Source organism: Mirounga leonina, unplaced genomic scaffold, assembly GCF_011800145.1.
Source record: "Mirounga leonina isolate KUSES-001 unplaced genomic scaffold, KU_Mleo_1.0 Mir_173, whole genome shotgun sequence".
Taxonomy (NCBI): Eukaryota; Metazoa; Chordata; class Mammalia; order Carnivora; family Phocidae; genus Mirounga; species Mirounga leonina.
This window is the reverse complement of record NW_023270447.1, coordinates 54,153,907-54,177,555: the sequence shown is the minus strand read 5'-3', so window position 1 is coordinate 54,177,555 and position 23,649 is coordinate 54,153,907. Positions and strand designations below refer to the sequence as shown.

The 23,649-nt window shown below is 38.1% G+C and overlaps 1 protein-coding gene and 1 pseudogene across 1 annotated transcript in view; one reads left to right on the top strand and one right to left on the bottom strand.

The window, feature by feature from the left end:
* The window catches only part of FAF1 (Fas associated factor 1), a 500,737-nt gene that overhangs the window by 448,835 nt on the left and 28,253 nt on the right, over positions 1–23,649 (bottom strand). The window lies entirely within an intron of this gene.
* LOC118019434 lies at positions 10,178–10,937 on the top strand (annotated as a pseudogene).

Sequence of the window (23,649 nt, the reverse complement as noted above, 5' to 3'; positions counted from 1 at the left end):
TGCATTTACCTTGGCTGAAACTTTAAGCATTTCATTAGTTCTGGACCAGTTCTTATTTGTCTTATTCTTATTTCTTATTTAAATTCAGAGACTTAACCTTTTGATATAATCTTGTAGTTCCAGTTTTTTGAGGATGATGCCTTTTCTACCAATGTTCCTAAGTCAAAACTCCCTTTCTTTACCACATCCCTGAATCTATGGGTAGAATTTTACCAGATATTATTTCAGAGACAGACACCAGGCTTTTACAACTCCTTGCTTATACAGGCCTAAGGTCTTAGCCTTCAACTCCAGGCATGAGATCAACGTCCAGCAATACTGTTATCTATATGAAGTTCAAAAGGCCATTTGCCTTCAGCAACTGGCCACTCCAAAGGCAGTGATTTCCCTTTTGAGTTCTAGTATCTGAGAACTCTGCTTTCTTGCTCTCTAGTTTGAACATGTTTAATTTTTTGTAGTTATTGCTGTTTTATTTTGTTGGTTGATTTCATTAAGCATTAACAGAGAGGGTCTTTAGCTCAGTCTTTCACACTATATAAAAGTCTATCATTCACTATTTTTCTTTCCTTTTTATAATAAAATTTCTTGAACATAAAAGGAAAAACATTCCATACCCTGGTATACCCCTCCACCCACATTTAACAATTTTATTATTTGTCATAAATATTTCAAATCCATTTTTTAAGTGAGAAAAATTTACAGATGGTTTAAGTCCCTAATCTTTCTCTATTTTATATCCTTTCCTTCTTCCTTCTCCAACAGTCTGAGAGTTACACCAGCATGTTTTATATTTTTACATTATATATATGAATTCAGATATGAAAGAATATCATTTTGTGTTTTTAAAGTCTAGATAAATCTTACCAATCTGAATCTATACTTCAGTACATTTTATAAAAACCAACAGTATGTTTTCTGGTATAGATATATTTTAAATATGTAAACTTAATGGGTTGTAAGACATTCACACCTTCAGTTTTTCCTGGTTTATCAGATTTTTCTTCCAAATCTTCATGTTAGTTTGTATGACCACCAGATTTTAATGAGAAATGTATCCCCAACTACTCAGCATGGTGCCAAGCACATAGATGTTAAATAAATGAATAAATGAATGAAGAGAAAAAAATTTGACTATCTTATGGCTACATGTAATGTCACCTTTTTGGTGTCATGTATTTTTTCAGTGCATGTACTATATTGTCATCATATCTATACCATTGCATTAGGTCTGATTTGACACAGTGGGGTCTATTTCAGATGATACATGTATGAGTATACACTTTTATTTTAAATTTTGAAATTTTAGTTTTTTGATTTTTAAAATTCTAAGTTTGCAAATGCACTCACCTTACTGCCTTTCAATTGCTTTCCTCTCTCTCTCCATTAAGTGACTGGGTAAGAGGAAAATATTCAAATTTTATACAGCACTAAGTTTTTGAAAAATTTATGTCACTTTTTTTAAAAAGGCAAGTGGTATGGAGAGATTTTAAACATTACTAAAGTGAATTTCTATTTAAACTCAAGAGTCAATTTTTCTTTTAAAGAAATAATGTCGGGGCACCTGGGTGGCTCAGTCAGTTAAGCGTCTGTCTTCCGCTCAGGTCATGGTGCCAGAGTCCTGAGATAGAGCCACACACTGGGATCCCTGCTCAGTGGGGAGTCTGCTTCTCCCCATTCCTCTGCCCCTCCCCTCCACCTGTGCACTCGCACTCTCTCTCTCTCTCAAATGAATAAATAAAATCTTAAAAAAAAAAAAAAAGAATGTCAAACAAAGGTCAAAAGTTTCCTTAGCAACCAGATAAACAAATTCCTAACACAACATATTGAAATAGACTTTGTTTAGGTATTAAAACAACTCTCTCCCTAAATTATTTTTCTGTCATCTTAATGCATTTTATATTAAAATTATAATTTTATAATTATCTTATTCATAAGAGTGCTTTGATAATATCATCAAGGAGGTAATGCCTACGTTGACAAGACTGATTGTAACTCTGAGGTTATGGCCTTTGTGACCATCTCAGGCTGGCACAGGGACAACATGCTGACTACCAACAGCAAGACACACAGGTTCAAAGATTGGAAGACCACCAGGAAAAAAGGGAATGTGGCAAGCATGACACTGCTAGATGTGCTGGTCTCCATTATCTCTTCCCCCCACCCCCCAAGCCTGACCTACCAACATGCCCTTGCAGGTCATCTACAAGACTGGGGGCATCAACACCAAGCCCATGGGCGGAGTGGAATCAGCCTTTGTCAAGTACAGATTGGTAGTGACCTTTGCCCCCTGCAACATCACCCACAGAGGTCAAGTCTCTAGAGATGCATGCACCACAGGCCCTGCCCAACTACAGCATGGGCATCAACATGAAAAGCACTTCAGTAAAGAACATCAGGTGGGACAAAAGGCTGCAAGAAACAGCCTGCCTTCAGAGGTGGGTACCTTTGTCTCTCAGGTAACCATTCTCAACCACTCCTGTCATATCACAACCATTCTTGTCACATCACAGTACTGCCACATGGCCCATATCACCTGCAAGTTTGCTGAGTTGTAGAAGATGACTAACTGCAGCTCAGGCAAGAAGCCTGAAGACAACTCAAAGCTTTGAAGTATGGGGACCCAGCTGGAAAGCTTCTCAAAGTGCCTGCCCCTTAGTCACTTTGCTGTGTATGATATGAGGCAAACAATGGCCATTGGGGTCATCAAGGCCATGGAGAAAAAGAAAGACAGCTGATGCTAACAAAGTCACTGTGGCCATGAAAGCAGCCAAAAAGTGAGTGTGTGACAGCTATTTTAAGTCTTTCAAGACTTGGAGCCTTATATAAGTACTGTTTACAAAGCAGTGGGTGCCCACTCTCAAGCACAAGACCATCACTACATGCAAGCTTTCGGAAGCACACTAGAAGTGACCAAAAAAGCAAAAGTTTAATAAGATGTCAAAATGAACAACATGTATGGCTTTCCTTGAAAACAAACAGAATTTCTTCAAACACACACAAATACATACTGACAAATACATGTATTTCTATCTGTTTAGTTCATATCTCCCACTCAAACAAATTCTTTAACAATAGCACCCATCCCTGGTTAGTATTAACCACAGCTTTAAACAAAAAATGATAAAAATGGGGCGCCTGGGTGGCTCAGTCAGTTAAGCGGCTGCCTTCGGCTCGGGTCATGATCCCAGGGTCCTGGGATCGAGCCCCACATCAGGCTCCCTGCTCGGCGGGAAGCCTGCTTCTCCCTCTCCCACTCCCCCTGCTTGTGTTCCCTCTCTCGCTGTATCTCTCTCTGTCTAATAAATAAATAAAAATATTTTTTTAAAAATGATAAAAATAAGACACCTTTAAAGAAAGGCAGTCATATGAGTTGTCATGTATATGAAAAATCCCCCAGGTTCACAGTTAATCCTAGGTAAAGACCAAAAAAATAAAATAAAATGAATCCTTCCTTGCAGCAAAAGATAAAACCTTGAGCAGACTGAAAACATGAAGTTTGCCATGGCCTCCAAGTGAGCTCTTACAAACCACTGGCTTCAGAACTGCAAATAGTTAAGATCACAGGCAGAAGTTATAGCTATTCCTATAATCACTTATTTCCTGAAAGCAAAGGCCTTTTCTCTAACCCAGCCAAAGATTTCATTAGCATCTAATTCTCTGTATTAAACCCCTTCCTGCTTAAAATGCCTAGAGGTCTATTTGTTATCTTTGTTTTTTACCATATTCTGATTAAGACAACAAAATGGGTCTTCCTTTTCAAATGACATTGAGTGACAGTTGTATGAAAAGCAAAAGAGCTTAAGTATAGTAAGCAGTATGCTCTCTTTCAAATTCTAATTTTGAAAAAACCATTCACCCAAGTCCCCCTTTAATTATCACCACCACTACTTCTTTTCCTCTCAAAAACAAATGGGTTTTTTTGTTTGTTTTGTAGGTTTTTTTAAACGATGAGAATGACCCAACCACTGTCATGAAAAAGCTCACTGTCTAGCAGGGCAAATACATATGTAAACAAACAAAACTATAAGAGGATATCCAATCCAACAGTCACACTACTAGGTATTCACCCAAAGAATACAAAATTACTAATTCAAAGGGATACATACACACCAATGTTTATAGCAGCATTATCAACAATAGCTAAATTATGGAGGCACCTGGGTGGCTCAAATGGTTAAGCTCAGGTCATGATCCCAGGGTCCTGGGCTCGAGCCCCACAGCAGGGAGCCTGCTTCTCCCTCTCCCTCCGCCTGCCGCTCCCCCTGCTTGTACTCTCTCTCTGTCAAATACAAAATAAAAAATCTTTTAAAAAAAAATAGCTAAATTACGGAAACAGCCCAAGGGTCCACTGACTGATGAATGGATAAAGAAGATGTGGTATATATATACAATGGAACACTACTCTGCCATCAAAAAGAATGAAATCTTGCCATTTGCAAAGACATGGACAGAGCTAGAGAGTATTATGCTAAGCAAATAAATCAGAGATAGACAAATACCATATGATTTCACCCATGTGTGGAATTTAAGAAACAAATAAACAAAGGGGGAAAAAAGAAAGAGGCAAACCAAGAAACAAACTCTTAACTATAGAAAACTGATGGTTACCAGAAGGGAGTTGATTGGGGGAATGGGTTAAATAGGTGATGGGGATTAAGGAGTGCCCTTATTGTGATGGGCACCAGATGTATGGAAGGGTTGAATCACTGTATCATACACCTGAAATTAATATTACACATAAAAACTTCAAAACAACTTTAACAGTATGCAAAATGTGTAAAAGAATTTTTAAAAGAGAGTAAATGACTCAGAGAGAATCAAAGAACTACTTCCCAGAGAAAGTAGTCCTTGAATAGGCTTTTGAAAGATGAAATGGGAGTTTCCAGGCAGAAAAAAGGTAGAGAATACTCTGCACAGAGAAAGCATCATGGATGCATGAAATTATGGTATGTTTGGGGGGAAGTAGGTCAAAATCAAGAACAATGCACCTACATCTTAGTTTCTAATACTATTCTCCCATAAAACGAACCAGGGTTCCTTGGAGTAATGTCTGATTCTAGGATTGGGACAGGCTATATTGAAGATTAGCCTGGAACACCTTGCAGTGCCAGAGAACATGTAAGTGTTCAAATACAAAACACACACACAATGATAAGGATATGTAAGAAGAATGCAGTCGTTCACTGAAAGACCATAGTCAAAACTGGGACATTCAAGCAACAAAATAAATTATTACTGGATTATAACCCAAAGTATAAAATAAATATGCATGAGTTCTGACTGAAACACACACACGCGCACAAATAAATAAGAGGCAAACCCCCCATGTAGAATTCCAAATAATTTATGTAGATACTCAGCCTTCACAAAGATGGAGTGTTACTCCTTACTCCCTAAGTGTGAGATGCACATAACGACTTCCTTCCAAAGAGTACAGTATATAAATGGGAGGGAGGGAGTAACTTTACAGTGGAAAAACTTAAACTTTATCCCAGCCAGGTGGTCAAGGTCAGTATCAACAATGCTGTCATGTGAAGAAAATGGTAATCTATCTCTGTGGTTTTCCTCCCAAAAAAACATTATTCCAGGCTAATCATGAGAAAAACATCAGACAAATCCTAACTGAAGGACAACCTGACAAGGACTCTTGAAAATCATCAAAATCATCAAAAACAAGGAATGCTTGAGAAACTATCACAGCAAGAGGAACCTAAGCAGACAACAACTACATGTAATGCAGTATCCTTGATAAAATCCTGAACAGAAAAAAACATCAAGTAAAAATACTATATATTGCGTAATACCTAGGTTCTAAATGTTCTACTAGTTACATTTATATCGACTTTATATTGAATGTAACAGTTTGGTTTTGAAAGCACCTTCCAGGCCTGGAAGAAATGCTTCCTCATTCCAATTAGCTGTTTTCCCCCTTCAGTTTATTGATGACTAACAAAAATGGCTATGCTCTGTGAGACAAAATTAACTTAATAAATCAAGTATAAAAGTTGCTTTGGTGAATTATAAATGCTGTAAATTAATAATCAAAGTTATCTGCCTCCCTAAGTATTACACAAGGAACTAAATTATCATTCAAAAGCCCAAGAAACCCAATAAAAGGCTAGGATTCTAGTCAAATTATTCATAGCCTTTTGAGTCAGATATATAGGTGTCTGTTCCAGATGGTTTCTTCTCTTTCACCCTAAGACCTACAGATAAGATAAAAAAAGTTAACTATCAGCAAACTCAACTGACATAATTCTCAAACTAGGGAAATGAGGCCAATGGAGAACATTCAAAATCATTTGGAACACCCAGCATAACTCTTACCCATTCAGAGCAAACAAGTTATTTATTGTAAGCCAAGCAACTTACATTATCTCATTAAATCTTCTCAACAACCCTAAAAAGTGGATACCGTTATATCCATCTTAACAATGAGAAACAAGTTTCAAGGAGGTTAAGATTGTAAATGCTATGTTCTGTGTTCTTTACCTCAATTTCTTAAATTCTAGGGGGAATAGTGGCAATGGGACACATCAGATTTGAGAGACATTTCTATTCACAGTTTACACAAATTGAACCCAATACTTTTGAGGCAACTGTAAGATTTTCAGGATGTGCAGTCCATTGGTTAGAAACATGGGCCTAGAATTTTATTTTTGATAGCCATCATATGGGTCGTAAGGGAAGCCACTGGCATGGATGACATTACCCAAGAGGGAGGGCTGAGAGAATGGTATTAGTTTCCTATTATTCCCTTAACAAATTACCACAAAACTTAGTATCTTAAGGCAACACAAATTCATTACCTTACAATACTGGAGGTCAGATGTCCTAAAAAAGTTATCAACAGGGCTGCTTCACTTCTGGAGGCTTTGAGAAAAAATGTTTACTTGCTTCTGGAAGCTACAGGCTTCTGGAGGCTGTCCTCAATCTTCGGAGCCTGGTCTTGCATTACAAACCCTTTCATCTCTCTGCTTTTGTTGTCAAGTCACCTTCTCTCTAAATTTGACCCTCTTGCCAAACCCTTAGAAGGACCCTTGTGATTATATTGGGGCCATCTGGATAATGCAGCATAATTTCTCCATCTAAACATCCTTAACTTAATCATCTTCAAAGTAGCTTTTGTCATGTAAGGTAACACATTGATAAATTCTTGAGATTGGGATATGAACATCGTTAGGGAGCCATTATTCTTCCTATCACAAGAACCCTAAGGAAAATTTAAGATGAAAGACATTTTAAAGGCTTCCTTGTTTACTGTAACAGAACTACCATTCTCCCACTCATTCAGACATAAACTTTAATCATCTTTCAGTCACTTCTTCAAACTTCTAATCCCTTTCCTATTCAGTCACCTAATTTTGATCACTGTTTCTTAGGGATTTTTTTTTTTTAATTCACATCTATTCCACTCCATATCACTACACTCATTTAGATTCTCAGTACCAAATATCTGAAATATTATGATAGTGTTGTAGTACTCTTTGTGTTTTATATTTTCCTCTTTTGATCCATTCTACTCACCAATATCAGATTAATCTTCGTAAAATACTGTTTTAACCATTTCACTTCTTCTATTGAAAAATATTCCACAGGGGTGCCTGGGTGGCTCAGTTGGTTAAGCCTTCAGCTCAGGTCATAATCCCAAGGTCCTGGGATTGAGCACTGCATCGGGCTCCCTGCTCAGCAGGGAATCTGCTTCTTCCTCTGAGCCTCCCCTCTGATTATACTCCCTCTCTGGCTCTCTCTCTCTCAAATAAATAAAATCTTTTTTTAAAAAATCTTAAAAAAAAAAAAAAAAAGGAAGAAAAAAAGAAAAATCTTCCATAGTATTCAAAGCCTATCTATAGTCTGGCCTCTGCAAACCTATTCCACTTGACTACAGTTAATTTTGTCTCCCAACATATGACATACATATGAACCCTATGTTTCCCATTCTGATTTTCCTATCTGTATTGTCTATCCCTTCCTTCCTTAACCTTATCTTTAAGAATGAGCTATCATTTGTCCATCATTATGTAGCTCTCTTCCTAACTTCTACAGTATTTAGAATATACATGACACTGACAATTAGTATATGCAACATTATAAACTTTTTTCTATGTATACAGCATGGTGGTTTCAGATGCTGTTTTCTCAAATTAAATTTTCCCAACCAGTTCTCTTTCCCCTTTCAATTGCCAACTGAGATATCTTGTTTGACTGTTACTAAGCTACTCAACAGATAGAGATCTTGTTTTACCCCAGAGTGGTAATGCAGCTAAAAATGGAGAAAGAAGCAGAAAAAAGATGGCAAATCTCAAAAAGAGTATGAGGTAGTCTGAATCTACATTCTTTGACAGGCAAGGAAATGTGATTTTCATGTATGTTGCATGACCATCTCTGTGGATAGCTGGGGCTTCAGCCACCATACTGGAACCCCCTCCCTAGAGGACTCCCACTGAACAGGAGTACTCTAGCTTCAAGATGCTTCAGGATATAATGCTGGTTAATGGGACCTGGGCTATAAAAAGACCTGTATAATATATATAGTAACTGAGGACCTGTCCTATTTCTGAGAAAAATCTCAAGGGATGAGACTACAATCATAGCTATTACTCAAAGAAGAAAGTAGGGCATATCTTAGGGCCTATGACACCAAAGAGAGGGAGCACCTGGTGAGTTAATTTGATTTTGACATGATGATGGAAGGGCTTATACAAGTGTAATCATATTTTGGCTATTCTTTCTCTTTCATATATTGTTTTTTCTGTTACTGCTATTGTTGTTGGAGGTGCTAGTAATTACACTAAACCAATGATTATCAAAAGAAACTTAGTTTTTCTCAGTCATACAGAAATGAGGCTATCATATTTGCCACATGGTATGTTGTGGAAAGAATCTGACAAGGTGAGGAGCCTATACAGTTATTTTTTATTCACCTAGTGATTTAGAATTAGGAGATAATGGTGCCTGCCACTTGTGAAGGGAGCTCTTTCGGTTTTCCCCTACTCCTCTGATGAGTGTGTCAGAAGGCAAAAAAATTACTACACATTTGTAACCAAGTAATTTATCCTGGAAAATGCTCCATGTCCACTTGAGAAGAATATAAATTTTGTTGCTTTTTGGATGGAATGTTCTGTACTGTCTGTTAGGTCCATCTAGTCTAATATGTTAACCTTAAAGGCCAATATTTCTTTATTTTGTCTAAATAGTCTATCCATTGATGAAGCAGGGTATTAAAGTCCCCTACTATTATTGCACTGTTGTCTATTTCTCCCTTTAGGCCTGTTAATATTTGCATTATATATTTAGATGCCCCTATGTTAGGTGATAAGTATCTACAAATATTATATCCTCTTGTCAGATTCATGCTTTTATCATTATATAATGACCTTCTTTGTGTCTTCTTAAAGTCTTTGTCGTGGAGTCTATACCCCGGCTTTCTGTTTCCATTTGCATGGAATATCTTTTTCTATCCCTTCACTTTCAGTCTCTGTGTATCCCTAAAGCTGAAGTGAGTCTCTTGTAGACAGCATATAGTTGGGTCTTGTTTTTGTATCCACTCAGCAACTGTCTTTTGATTGGAGAATTTAGTCCATTTACATTTAAAGTAATTATTCAGGTACAGACTTACGGCCATTTTGTTAATTGTCTTCTGGCTATTTTGTAATCCTTTTGTTCCTTTCTTCTTCTCTCTTCCTTCTTGATTTGATGATCTTCTCTAGTGGTGTATTTAGATTCCTGTCTATTTTTCGTGTATCTACCATAAGTTTGTGCTTTATGGTTACCATGAGGCTTACATAAAACATATTTGTAACAGTCTACTTTAAGTTGATAACAACTTAAGTTTGAATGCATTCTAAAGTTCTACATTTTTACTCTTTCCCCTCCTACATTTTATGTTTTTAATGTCATAATTTATATCTTTTAATCTTGTGTTTCCATCAAAAAAACTACTGTTGCTAGTTGTTTTTACTATTTTTGTCTTTTTAATCTTCATACTAGATTTATAAATGATTAATCCACCACCATTACAACATTAGATTATCCTGAATTTAACCATATATTTACCTTTCCTGGTGAGATTTATGCTTTCATGTTTTCCTGTACTAATTAACTATCATTTCAGCTTTAAAAAGTTCCTTTAGGAGTGGAGCCTGAGGTTCCTGAGGCCTATGGGGCCTTGCTGGAGATGGACAGACAGATTCCTTATAATGACTACCCCTGGGTCTTCCTGCCTGCCTATGAGAATCCCCCAGCATAGATTCTGCCTCTTGAGAGGGTTTATCACCCAGACTACAACAATGAGTTGACCCAGTTTCTGCCCCAAATTCTCACACTGAAGAAGCCCCCTGGAACTCAGTTGGGATTTAATATCCGAGGAGGAAAGCCCTCCCAGCCAGGCATCTTTATCTCCAAGGTGATTCCTGACTCGGATGCACATTGGACATCAGGAAGGGGACAAAGTCCTAGCTGTGAAACATGGATTTCCAAGACACTGAGCACAGCAAGGCTGTTGAGACCCTGAAGACCGCCTGTGAAATCAGCATCTGTGTCCACTTCTTTCCCTACAATTATCATCGTCAAAAAGAGAGGACTGTACACTAAAGAGCTGCAGCCCATAGCCCTCCACATGGAGTCTTCTAAGACAAGCTGGTTAGGCCTCAGGGAAGCCTCTTGGGAACCTCTACTCTCAGCCCCATCCTGGCAGAGCTGCATGGGGAGGATGGGGACACAGTGAGGCCCTGCCACCAAGCCAGCTAGCCAACTGCATTACCCAAACTGTACTGCACTTCTTGTTCCCTCATTCTGTAGGTGAGCTTCATTCCCTGAAACTGGAAGGATGGAGATACCTAGGTATAGCCTGTGGAGAGCCTGACTAGAAAAGGCAACTGACGTTTACTGAATACCACATGGTAGCCAATTACACATGTGTCATATCATTTTCATCAAAGTCTAGAAACCAATAGCAAAAAGGATCCTGGGGGGGGGCGCCTGGGTGGCTCAGTTGGTTAAGCGACTGCCTTTGGCTCAGGTCATGATCCTGGAGTCCCGGGATCGAGTCCCGCATCAGGCTCCCTGCTCGGCAGGGAGTCTGCTTCTCCCTCTGACCCTCCCCCCTCTCATGTGCTCTCTCTCATTCTCTCTCTCTCAAATAAATAAATAAAATCTTAAAAAAAAAAAAAAAGGATCCTGGGGACCTTCCATCACATCCCATCATTGTATTACCAGTCTCATACACTCCGGAGACTCCCTGGGACTGTTTCTCTCCTCCCTCCTCCTATCCTCTCCCCCAAAAAGTAAACGGCAATGCTGGGGGGGGGGGGGGGGGAAGTTCCTTTAACATTTCTTGTAAGGCCAATCTATTGGTGATGAAATCCTTCAGCTTTTGTTGTCTGAGAAACTCTTTATCTCTTCTTCAATTCTGAAGTTATGCCAGGCAGAGTATTACTAGTTGGCAATTCTTCTTTCACCATCTGGAATATACCATGCCACTCCCTTCTGGCCTACAAAGTACCTGCTGAAAAATCTGCTTACAGTCCTATGGGGGAGGGGGGCTGTCTTTTGTATATAACAAGTTGTTTTTCCCTTTTCACTTTTAAGATTCTCTCCTTATCTTTAACTTTGGCAATCTGATTATTATGTATCTTGGTGTGGGTCTCTTTGGATTAACTTATTTAAAACTCTCTGGGTCTGGGGCGCCTGGGTGGCTCAGTTGGTTAAGCGACGGCCTTCGGCTCAGGTCATGATCCTGGAGTCCCGGGATTGAGTCCCACATCGGGCTCCCTGCTCAGTGGGGGGTCTGCTTCTCCCTCTGACCCTCTTCCCTCTCCTGCTCTCTGTCTCTCATTCTCTCTCTCTCAAATAAATAAATAAAAATCTTAAAAAAAAAAACTCTCTGGGTCTGGATGTCTGTTTCCCACCCCAAGTCTGGGAAGTTTATAGCCACTATGTATTTTTTCTTAATATTTTTTTATTTATTTATTTGGTGGGGAGAGAGAATAAGAGAGAGAGAGCACAAGCAGGGGAGAGGAACAGAGCGAGAGGGAGAAGCAGACTCCCCACTGAGCAGGGAGCCTGATGTGGGACTCGATCCCAGGACCTTGTGATCATGACCCGAGCTGAAGGCAGACGCCTAACCAACTGAGCTACCTAGGTGCCCCCTTTTTTTTTTTTTTTAAAGATTTTATTTATTTATTTGACAGAGAGAGACACAGCGAGAGAGGGAATACAAGCAGGGGGAATGGGAGAGGGAGAAGCAGGCTTCCCGCAGAGCAGGGAGCCCGATGCGGGGCTCGATCCCAGGACCCTGGGATCATGACCTGAGCCGAAGGCAGACGCTTAACGACTGAGCCACCCAGGCGCCCCCTAGGTGCCCCTTTTAGCCACTATTTCTTCAAATAAGTTTTCTGCCCCTTTCTCTCTCTTCTCTTTCTGAGAAGACTCATAATGTAAATACTGATTTGATGTTGTCCCATAAGTTCCTTATCTTCACTTTTTCATTCTTTGTCCTTTTTGACCCTCTCGATGAATCCACTGCCCTGTCTTCAAGTTTGCTGCTCGCTATCTTCTACTTCATCTAGTCCATTTCTGAATACCTCTATTGAATTTTTCAGTTCAATTGTTGTATTCTTTAGCTCTTTTGATATCTCTTTGGTACTTGATTGTATTTTCTATCTCTTTGTTGAAATCCTCACTTTGCCATGCATTGCTGTCCTGACCTCAGTGAGCATCTCTATGACCGTTATTTTGAACTTTTTAAAAAAAATTTTTTAAAGATTTTATTTATTTGAGAGATCGCATGCATGCGTGGGATGAGTTGGGGAGAGCGGCAAAGGGAGAGGGAGAAGCAGACTCCCCGCTGAGCAGGGAACCCAACAACACAGGGCTCAATCCCAAGACCCTGAGATCATGACCTGAGCTGAAGGCAGATGCTTAATCAACTGAGCCACCCACCCAGGCACCCCTATTTTGAACTCTTCAGGTAAATCACTTATCTCTGTTTCATTAAGATCTGTTCCTGGGGTTCTACCATTTTCTTTCACTTGGAATATACTCTGTTCATTTTCCTTGACTCTCTGGGCCGGTTGCTAAGCATTAGATGAAACAGCTACCCTTTCCAGTCTTGATGTAGTGGTCTTATGTAGGAGATGAACTTTATCTTTCAATCCTGCCATAGCTCTTGGTTGTCTCTCAAACTTTTATGATCATCCAAGCACACTTTTTTGTTCTTAATGGCTCCCAGTAGTTGAAGGTGTGCCAAAAACTGTCAGTATCCCAAAGGGGAGGATCTCAGCAGCTAGATGTAGGCTGATTAAGAGCTGGATCTTCAGGCAGCAGCTATTGAAGTGAGTAAATATATCTCTTTCACGAAAAGATTGCGGATGGGTATATCTGTCCGCACTGGGGTGACAGCCACTTAAGAACTGTTTCTTTGCTACCTTCCCAATGAACCCATGAACACAAGCCCTGCTGGCCACCAGAGCCAGGCTATCATCATATGTCTCCCTGGACAACAGCCACAAAAGCTGGGCTGCCAGATGTGTGCACAAGCTCCTTTCGTGGATCCACCAGTGATATGGCACAAGGCAGAGAGTAAGCGTGAAGATGGCACCCATCAGCCTCCCCATTCTCTGAAGAGTAATGCAGTTGGCTCCTTGATTTGTGTTAAAATAAAAGCCTCCCCCTCAGACTGCAGTACTATAATATGCAAATAGGCCTCTTTCACAAAAAGTCTAGGCATTTCTGCCTGCTGCCTCTGTACGTGCCCTGGAGGATTGCTGGTTAAAAACTGTTTCTGTTTGTTACAGTCCTGTGTACTCATGAATGTAAGCCATGCTGGCCACAAGAGTCAGACAATCAAGGGGCATCCCTGGTCAGTAGCTGCAAAAACCCTGGTGCCAGATGTGTGCGTGAGCTCCTTTCTGAGATAGTGAAGACCTGGTGCAAGGCAGAGGATGAGCAGGAAGATGGTGCCTGCTAGCCTCTGTGGTCTCTGGAGACTATTGCAGTTGGCCCCTAAATAGGTCTTAAATTAGAAGCCTGCCCCCCAGACTGAAGCTTTTAAGAGGGGCTCTTTCATGGAAAGACTGGGTACGTTTCAGTCTGCTACCTGTGTGCTTGGCCCTGGGGGGTTAGCTACAGTTAAGTCAACAAAAGCCCTTCAAGAGCTGCCTCTGAGTTCACTATAGCCTTATGGGTCTCATGAACACAAGCCCTATTTTCTTTCAAAGCAGGATGTTTTGGGGGCACATCCCTCAAATGGAAGTCTTAGGAGTCGGGGCACCAGATGTGGGATCCAAAACCTTTTCTTTTCAGGAAGAAGCTGGGAGTTGTTCCTTCCCTCCCAGGTATGTTGCTAACCAGGAGTTGGTTTTTATGGTAAGATTGTTTCTCAGCCTCTCCTCATCTTTTTTGATGAATTTTATCTCATTTACCCAATGAGTAGGAGTCACTCAGCTTGTTTCCGTACTTCTTTCAAAGGGAATGTTTCCATATGTGGCTGTAGACTTGGTGTGTCCATGAGAATAGCTGAGTTGAGCCTCTTATGTCACCATCTCAAACCGGTAAACTACATGCCAATTCTAATCCTCATAAATTAGGTAAATACTGCACAGAGGAAAAAACTGCATCTAGAGTTCTGTCTGAGATATTGAGGCATACACACATACACGCACGCACACGCACACATGCATATTTGTATATATATTCTCCACATACATATGTATATGGAGAATGGTTCTCAGACAGCAAGACTGCTTTAATACTTAAAACATTTTTCCACAGACTAATTCTAGAGTCTTTATTCTTTCTCCCTACCATACTGCCTCTTAGGAAGAATACTTATAAATCAACAAACTTTCAAAGTAAAATAAAACAAAAAACTTTAACTGGTATGTTTCATACATTGTTGGGAGAATTTTAAATGGTAAACCACTTTGAATAACCATTAGGCACTTTCTTAAACAGTTAATACATTACCTTATGACCCAGCAATTCCACTTCTAAGTATTTATTCAAGAGAAATAAAAACCTTCATAAAATGAATATCCACAAAAAGATTTATATAAGAATGTTAATATCAGCTTTATCCATAATAGTCAAAAAAGGAACCAACCCAAATATCCATCAACAAATGAATAAATTGTGATGTATTTGTACAATAGAATACTACTCAGTAGTAAAAAGGAATGCATTTCTGATTCATACATCAACATGGATAAATCTCAAAAACATTATGTTGAGTGAGAATAGGAAATAAGAAAAACATATATGCTATATGATTCCATATACATGATATTCTAAAGTACAAAAAACTTATCTATGGCAACAGAAATGAGAATAGCAATTGCCTCTAGAGGTTGGAGAAATGACAGGAAAGGACATGAGGAAGCCTTTTAAAGTGATAGGAATGTTCTACATCTTAACTGGAGTTATGATTTCATGAATATACTTTTATTGACATTTATAAAACTGTACTATTAAGATCTGTGCATTTTATCTTATAGAAGTATACCTCGACAACAAGAAAGGGTAGTATAAGAAAAAAAACTAATGAAGGACAGGTCTTATTTCACTTCATGCCTTCATTTATTCATTCAACAAATATTTATTGAGCATCAACTGTGTTCTAGGTTCAGGATATACAGTGAATAAAAATATAGAAAATGTTGCTCTCATTACACATGCATTGTAAAGGGGTGATACAGACAATAAACAAGATTTAAGTATTTTAAATACACACATATTTAAGATAATAATAAATTAAGGATTACAGCAGGGAAGGGGGATATGAAACACTGGGAAGGGATTGAAATTTCTGATAGAGTGGCCAAGTAAGACCAACATTAAGAAGATAACTTTGGGCGCCTGGGTGGCTCAGTTGGTTAGGCGACTGCCTTCGGCTCAGGTCATGATCCTGGAGTCCCTGGATCGAGTCCCGCATCGGGCTCCCTGCTCGGCAGGGAGTCTGCTTCTCCCTCTGACCCTCCCCCCTCTCATGTGCTCTCTCTCTCATTCTCTCTGTCTCAAATAAATAAATAAAATCTTTAAAAAAAAAAAAAAAAAGAAGATAACTTTGAGGGATGCCTGGGTGGCTCAGTCGGTTAAGCGTCTGCCTTCAGCTCAGGTCATGATCCCAGCATCCTGGATCGAGCACTATGTCGGGCCCTCTGAGTGGGGAGCCTGCTTGTCCCTCTCCCTCTGCCTCCCCTATGCTCTCTCTCTCTCAAATAAATAAATATAATCTTTTAAAAAAAAAAAAAAGGTAACTTTGGGGCTTGTATCTATGACTTGATTTTGAAATATGATTGAATGTGGCATTACGACAATTCTGAACTTAGGCCTTTAAGAGTTTCTGCTTGCCCTCCTATATCTGTATTCATCACAGATGTGAACCCAGATAATCACTGGGTTATCTGTAGTCCCTTAAGAGGATGACAGAATGAATATGCATGTAACATATCTGAGCTCCAACCTGCTCAGGAGATAGTCCAATAAGACCTCAAACATGAAGCAGAGCGACCCACACAAACAGCCTAGATCAGTCAACTCACAGCAAACGCCTGAATGAAAGTAAGTAACTGTTTTAAGCCACTGAATTTAGGGTGGTTTGCTGTTCAACAATAGCATCAGTTTGGAATGAAATACTATTTAGGATTTACATTTTAAAAAATACTCTAGCAGGCCACCTGGCTGGCTCAGTCGGAAGAGCTTACAACTTTTTTTTTTTAATGTTACGTTAATCACCATACATTACATCATTAGTTTTTGATGTAGTGTTCCATGATTCATTGTTTGCGTATAACACCCAGTGCTCCATTTAGTACGTCCCCTCCTTAATACAGCTCTTGATCTCAGGGTCATGAATTCAAGCCCCATGCTGAGGCTAGATATTACTTAAGTAAATAAACTTAAAAAAAATAAAAAAAATTAAATAATACTGTAGCAGTACTATACAATTATAAAAAGGAATGAGCAACTGTTCTATATATTACAATGAAGAGACTTCCAGAATATACCCTTAAGTGAAAAAAAAAAAAGCTGTAGAAAAGGTGGTGTACTGTACTATCATTTATTTAAGACTGATAAGAATATAAAAATATAAACATACTCACTTTTACTTTATTCAATGGGAAAATAAAGGACTTTTTAATGTTAAAAAAGGAGGAAAAGGCAAAAGGGAAAAGAAGTTAGACTTCTTTGACTATACTCTGATGCGCGTAGATTTCACTTTGTAACCATGTAAATACTTTATTTAACAACAAAAGATGTTTAAAGGATTCTCAAAGATAGAGTAACAGCGCCTAGTAACAGTGACTCTGGGTATGCAGTCTGCTTAAGAATTTTCCTTCTGCCTCTCCCTCTGCTCTTTCACCTGACAAAAAACAAAAACCAAAACCAAAACCAAAAAAAAAAAAAAAAAAGCCATTTATTTAAGCCTTTGGTATTGCTTAGTTGTGCTGAGAGTTTCCTACCAATCTCACTGAAGCCAACTTTTCAAATCTCCCAGTGGATTTCATTTTAGAGTCTACCATCCCAAATACACAGACGGTCCCACTTACATTACAAATGGTTCTAATAGTTTATATTTCACTCTTCCCTATTTGAGCAAAGATGAATAGCCAGTTTCCAAATACCTACTGATACTAATGCACCCACCAACCAACTAAAAAATTACATCATCATTAGTAGCCTCGAAGCCTTCAGAGTGCTACTTCCTAATCACTTTCCTTTTTCCACTAAGTTAACTATTACCCTGAATTTTACCTTTATTATTATCTTGCTTTTCTTAAGAAAAATCTATTCCCATGAATGGGTAAAACAACCATGAAACTCATATATGAACTAATATTTAGAAAATACAAGACTTATTATTCACTTATTCATTATATTTATTAAGCACCAATTCTATTCCAGGCTTAAGAAGCTCATAGCTTGGTCAGAGAAACATAACAGGAGTGATGGGAGGAAGGAAGAGGTAGAGAAGAAGAGAGGAAGTGGAAAGAAGAGATAAAACAGGGTAAGAGCAGTCATGCTAGGAAACTAAAATTAATTCATTTTTATTAAAACATAAATTTTTAATTAAGAATTGTGGAAAATGAAAAAAGAGTAATAGATGAGTTGTCTTCACATTATGAGAAAAATCAGATATATCCAAGGGATACTCAAAAGCAGAGCACTTAGAGGACTGGAGCACAACACAGAGCAGACTATTACTGTCAGTGCTACAATGGTAAGGACAATTTGATTTCAAGAAGGTCATCAACTTCAGAAAGAGGAGAGAGGCCTTGAGCAGCAACATGACAGGTCTCTATCACAGCACAGGGGGCAGCATAGTAAATAAAAGTGTTATCACTCCTCCATCAGGTTTACCTGGGATGGTTATTAAAAACACTGGTTTTTAGACTCTGCCTTGCACGACTGAATCAGACTTTCTGGAAGTAGGGCTCTAGTTTACTAACCACCTCAGGTGATTCTTATACTGCTTAAAGTTTGAGAACCACCAGCACAATGAAAACAGAGCATTGCCTACCTCCTAATCCCCAGCTGGATATTTTCAGGTAAGCCACTTCAACTCAGTGCAAAAGTTCCTGTTGTTAAAAAGGACTACTGGGGTACCTGGCTGGCTCAGTCATAAAGCATGCAACTCTTGATCTCAGGGTCATGAGTTCAAGCCCACGTTGGGCGTAGAGGCTTGCTTACTTACCTATATACATACGTACACACATACATACCTAAAAAAGTAAAAATGAAAATCAGGGCTACTAAATTATACTATTTTAAATTTTACCAAGCATTGCTTTTCTGTTATTGTTCTTTTTAACATCATTAGTCTGATTAGAACAACCTACACAGATGCTTTTATTGACAATGTATGTGTACTAAGAAAAATAAAGCACGTCTCTACTATTTCCCAAAATAAGCTGCCATATGATTCTGTACTAATGTAATCTACTCACAAATTGGTCAATGCAAATAAATGCCAAACAGTACCACAGTGCAGATGCACACACATTTTATCACAAAACAGTCTGATATTAGGAAATACTAACAATCATTGACCCAGTTTCAGTTTCTTAAATAACTTTTCTTTGAAAGTTTTTCTTTTTTTTTTTTTTTTAAAGATTTTATTTATTTATTTGACAGAGAGAGACACAGCGAGAGAGGGAACACAAGCAGGGGGAATGGGAGAGGGAGAAGCAGGCTTCCCGCAGAGCAGGGAGCCTGATGCAGGGCTCGATCCCAGGACCTTGGGATCATGACCTGAGCTGAAGGCAGTCGCTTAACCAACTGAGCCACCCAGGCGCCTGAAAGTTTTTCTTAAAACTTTAAATTTTTCTTTAAAAAATCTCAAAATGTAGAAGCTCCACCAAAATTGAATTGTATCAATTCAGTATCTATCTTTCATACAAACATCTCCTTCATATAAGTTGTACATGCATTCAATTCACAAAAATTAACCAGGCACTGCTAGTAAGTTGGGGAACTCAGGTCTTGAAAAGTCTTTATTATTATGACACTGCATTTTTTAAGGTATCTCTAAAAACACTTATAAATATGCTTCTACCACCTAGTATAGCACTTATCACATAGTATTACAATTGCTGGTTTATGTGCCTCTACTCCCCACTAGACTGTAAATGCCAAAAATGCACAGATCACTGACCATCATGGTCAGTGTTGTAACCCCTGTGCATAGCAAATTGCCTGGCACATAGTAAGTCAGTCAATTAATAGTTGTTGAAAGGATAAATGGATGGATGAATTTCATAGAAATACATTTCTTATGCACTCACTGTTCAAGTATTTTAGACACATTAATTCATAACCCTCTCAACATCCTCACAAAATTAAGTACTACTGAGGAAACAAGCTCAAAGAGATCAAACAGCATTACCAAGTTGCTCAGCTACTCAGTAGCAGAACCAGAATCTGAATCTAGAGCCAGAACATCAAAGTGATCAATCTTTCCACTACAACCCTGCAAATTTCGTCAAGATGTTAACATAAAAAAGGAAGAGTATTTGTACCAGTCTTAGGAAGGCTTGGGTTGTTCCCGAGTTTCATCAAGAAGAATAAACTGTCAGCAGCAAAAGTATCAATCAAACTAATCACAATATAACAAGTTTCTAACAAAAAGGTACACCAAGTATAAGGAAAGAAGAATCAGAAAGTAAGAATTTGTCCATTACTGACCAAAAAAGTTACTATAAAGATATCTTAAAGATACTAAAGATAGTATTCATGGAACTAATTGTATGAGTATCTCAACACTAGAAATAAAGCAAGAGTAATTCCCTAGACTTAGCATAGCCTGGGTAAGCCAACCTCCAAACAAATCGAGGTACTTTGTTCTGCTCTGCTTCCTTACTTACCAATCCATATTCTGATAACCAAACTGGTTTCTCAGGTATCCTAATACCAGGAAGAGGATGTCTGAATAATGATTACAAGTACTGTGGTCAATGTAAAAGTGTCTATCCTGTTGTAAATTAATATTCTAATTAACAAATCTGCCTCCTGTGAAGCTGTTATTCCGAACCAATTCCCCAGAACATTATCACTGATGGGTAACAGATAAAGAACAAATAACATGGGGCGCCTGGGTGGCTCAGTCATCGGGCGTCTGCCTTCAGCTGGGGTCATGATCCCGGGGTCCTCAGATCGAGCCCCGCATCGGACTCCCTGCTCGGCGGGAAGCCTGCTTCTCCCTCTCCCACGCCCCCTGCTTGTGTTCCTGCTCTTGCTATCTGTCAAATAAATAAATAAAATCTTAAAAAAAAAAAAGAACAAATAATATTTAAGTCTGCAGAGCAAAGAACCAAACCACAGAATTGGGATAAATTGGCCAATCTCTCTCATTATTTGAATCACATTTCATAAAAATATCCAAACCTTGCATTTACAACTATGATTCAATTTTAGCAGAATCTTAAAGTTAGATCTTTTTTTCTTCATTCACTTTCAAGTATACCAAACAGAATTTTGCTTATGATACCACAGGCATATAAATAAGTATACAAAATTATATAGGCCAATAAAAAGCACTTTTTGATATAAGCAAAATTTCCCCCTAAATAAGCAAATGATAATAAGCAGAGTGAATTACTGCTAGTCTCAAATTGTCCACTATCAATTTTTCACACTTAGCCCACAGGTAAACTGCTTTTCCAAAACTACTAAAATTAGGGCTTCAAAATAAAAAGCCTGAGAGATTGACTTAGGATTTAATCACATTCCATTTTGATATGTGAGAGAAAAAGCCAAAAGGTAACTTGGATTTTAAGCCTTTAAGGCTTAAAGTCCCTCATATATGAAGCCCTTTAAAAATTCAATTCTTCCTTTTCTGTTCTTTTATGATTCTGTCTATAACAATCATTTTGCATTTAATTCTACTCTACCTTATACTATTATGTGCCTCATTGTGCTATTTATGAAAATCTGGAGGGCCCTCAAACATAATGCCAGTTTTCTGTGAAATAACATTTAGTAAATTCTAGGCTTCTACAGGTTAGAAAGCTAAAAACATTAGTAAAAAATAAAAGAGCATAATTTTTGGCAGTCTTACAATATAAAAATTACGCTTCAGGATCAGCCAGAGCACAAGACCTCAGAAAACACAAGCTCTAAGATAAAATAAAATGGCAAGACACAGACTGAAAGAAAATATTCATAATACATATTATCAGATGACCTTCAAAAGCATTCATTTGAGTGAAAGAAGTCAGATTAAGACTTCATGCTATATGATCTCATTTATATGAGGTCCAATAACAAGCAAGCTAATCTATAGTGATAGAAATCAGACCTGTGATTTTCCAGGAAGCATGGGGATTGATTAGAAGACACCTTGATGGGGGGCACCGGGGTGGCTCAGTTAAGCATCCAACTCTTGATTTCAGCTCAAGTCATGATCTCAGGGTCCCCACATTAGGCTCCATGCTCAGTGGGAAGTCTGCTTAAGATTCTCTCTTTCCCTCTCCCTCTGCCACTCCCCCTGCTCATGTACCCACTCTCTCTCTCAAAATAAATAAATCTTAAAAAAAGAAAAAAAAAGATGACAACTTGAGGGAACCTTTCTGGAGCAATAAAAATGTACTCTATCTTTATTGGGGAAACGGAATACTACTCAGCAATTTTTTAAACTACATATCTATGAAAATATGGATGAAACACAAAAGAATTATGTTGAGGGAAAGAAATCCAATAAAAGGCAAAACTAATTTACAATGATAGAAATCAGAACAGTGATTCCCTATGAGGCATGGGGACTGACTGGAGTAAACATGAGGGAATCTTTCTGGAACAATCAGAATATTCTCTATCTTTGTTAGGGTGATGGTTAAAGGGGTATATACAGCTATAAAAATTGCTTAAGATAAGTGCATGCCACTGAATGTGAATTTCACATAAATTAACATTTTTAAGTTATAAACATCCAAAGAAATGGACTTTTACTTATTAAAAAAGCAGAGTAATAAAATTATGAGATAAGAGAAACTTGATTTCCCTAATGATTTTCATACTTTGCCAAAATGTATTTATATACCCAACATGGTTTACCACTACATCTAATTCCTCAATAAAAAATATACAGTGAAAAGGCAAAATAAAGAAATATTCAGATAAACAAAAGCTGAGGAAACTTCTCACCAATGGATCTTTCTTGCATACAAGAAAAAGTAAAAAGTTTTTCATGCTGAAGGGAAGTGATATCAGATGGAAACTTTAATGTACACAGATTGCCAAAAATGGTAAATATGTGGGTAAATACATGATAATTCTTGTTTCTTAGATTCTTTAAAAGACAATTAACTCTTTAAAGCAAAAATAACGGCAATAAATTATGAGGTTTATAACATGTAGAAGTAAAATACATGACAAGAATAAAACAAAGACTGGGACAGAAAAATAGAAGTACACCCTTATAAAGTTCTTACACTATTATACATGAAGTGGTATATAATTCAAGACACACTGGGGTAGAGTAAGCCATTTATATTTTAATCTCTAGAACAACAAGAAAAAAAACCAAAAAGGTATAGGAAGTATGGCCAAGATGATCTCAGATTTATCTAAGCTGAAACTACATTTCTAAAAATTTCTTCCCTGAGTAGTTTCAGGTCAGGAGTGGCCCTAATTTTTAAAAAATCTGTGCAAGATTTAGAAGGCAGATGAGAAGCAGCAGGCTTTACCACCTTCAAAAAGTCTAGATATGGCACACGGTGCTACTGTAGCTCATACAGACTATCACTGATCTACTGACTTACCTCACTGACATGGAGCAGGAGATAGGTCCATAATTTCTCCAGATCTGGACTAATTTTCCTCACAAATACAGATGCAAAAGTCCAAAAATATATGTATATATGTGTGTGTATATAATAATACATGTTTATAATATATATATATTATAAAAAGGATAACACATCATGACCAATGACCAAGTGGGGTTTCTTCCAGCAATGCAAATATGATTTAACATGAGGAAATCAGTGTAACTGACCATAATAACAAAATAATGGAAAGAATCTATACGGTTCAGTTGGAAAAGCATGTGACTCTTGATCTCAGGGTCATGAGTTCAAGCCCTACGTTGGTTGCAGAGATTACTAAAAATAAATAAATAAACTTAAAAAAAAATATCTGACAATATTTAAC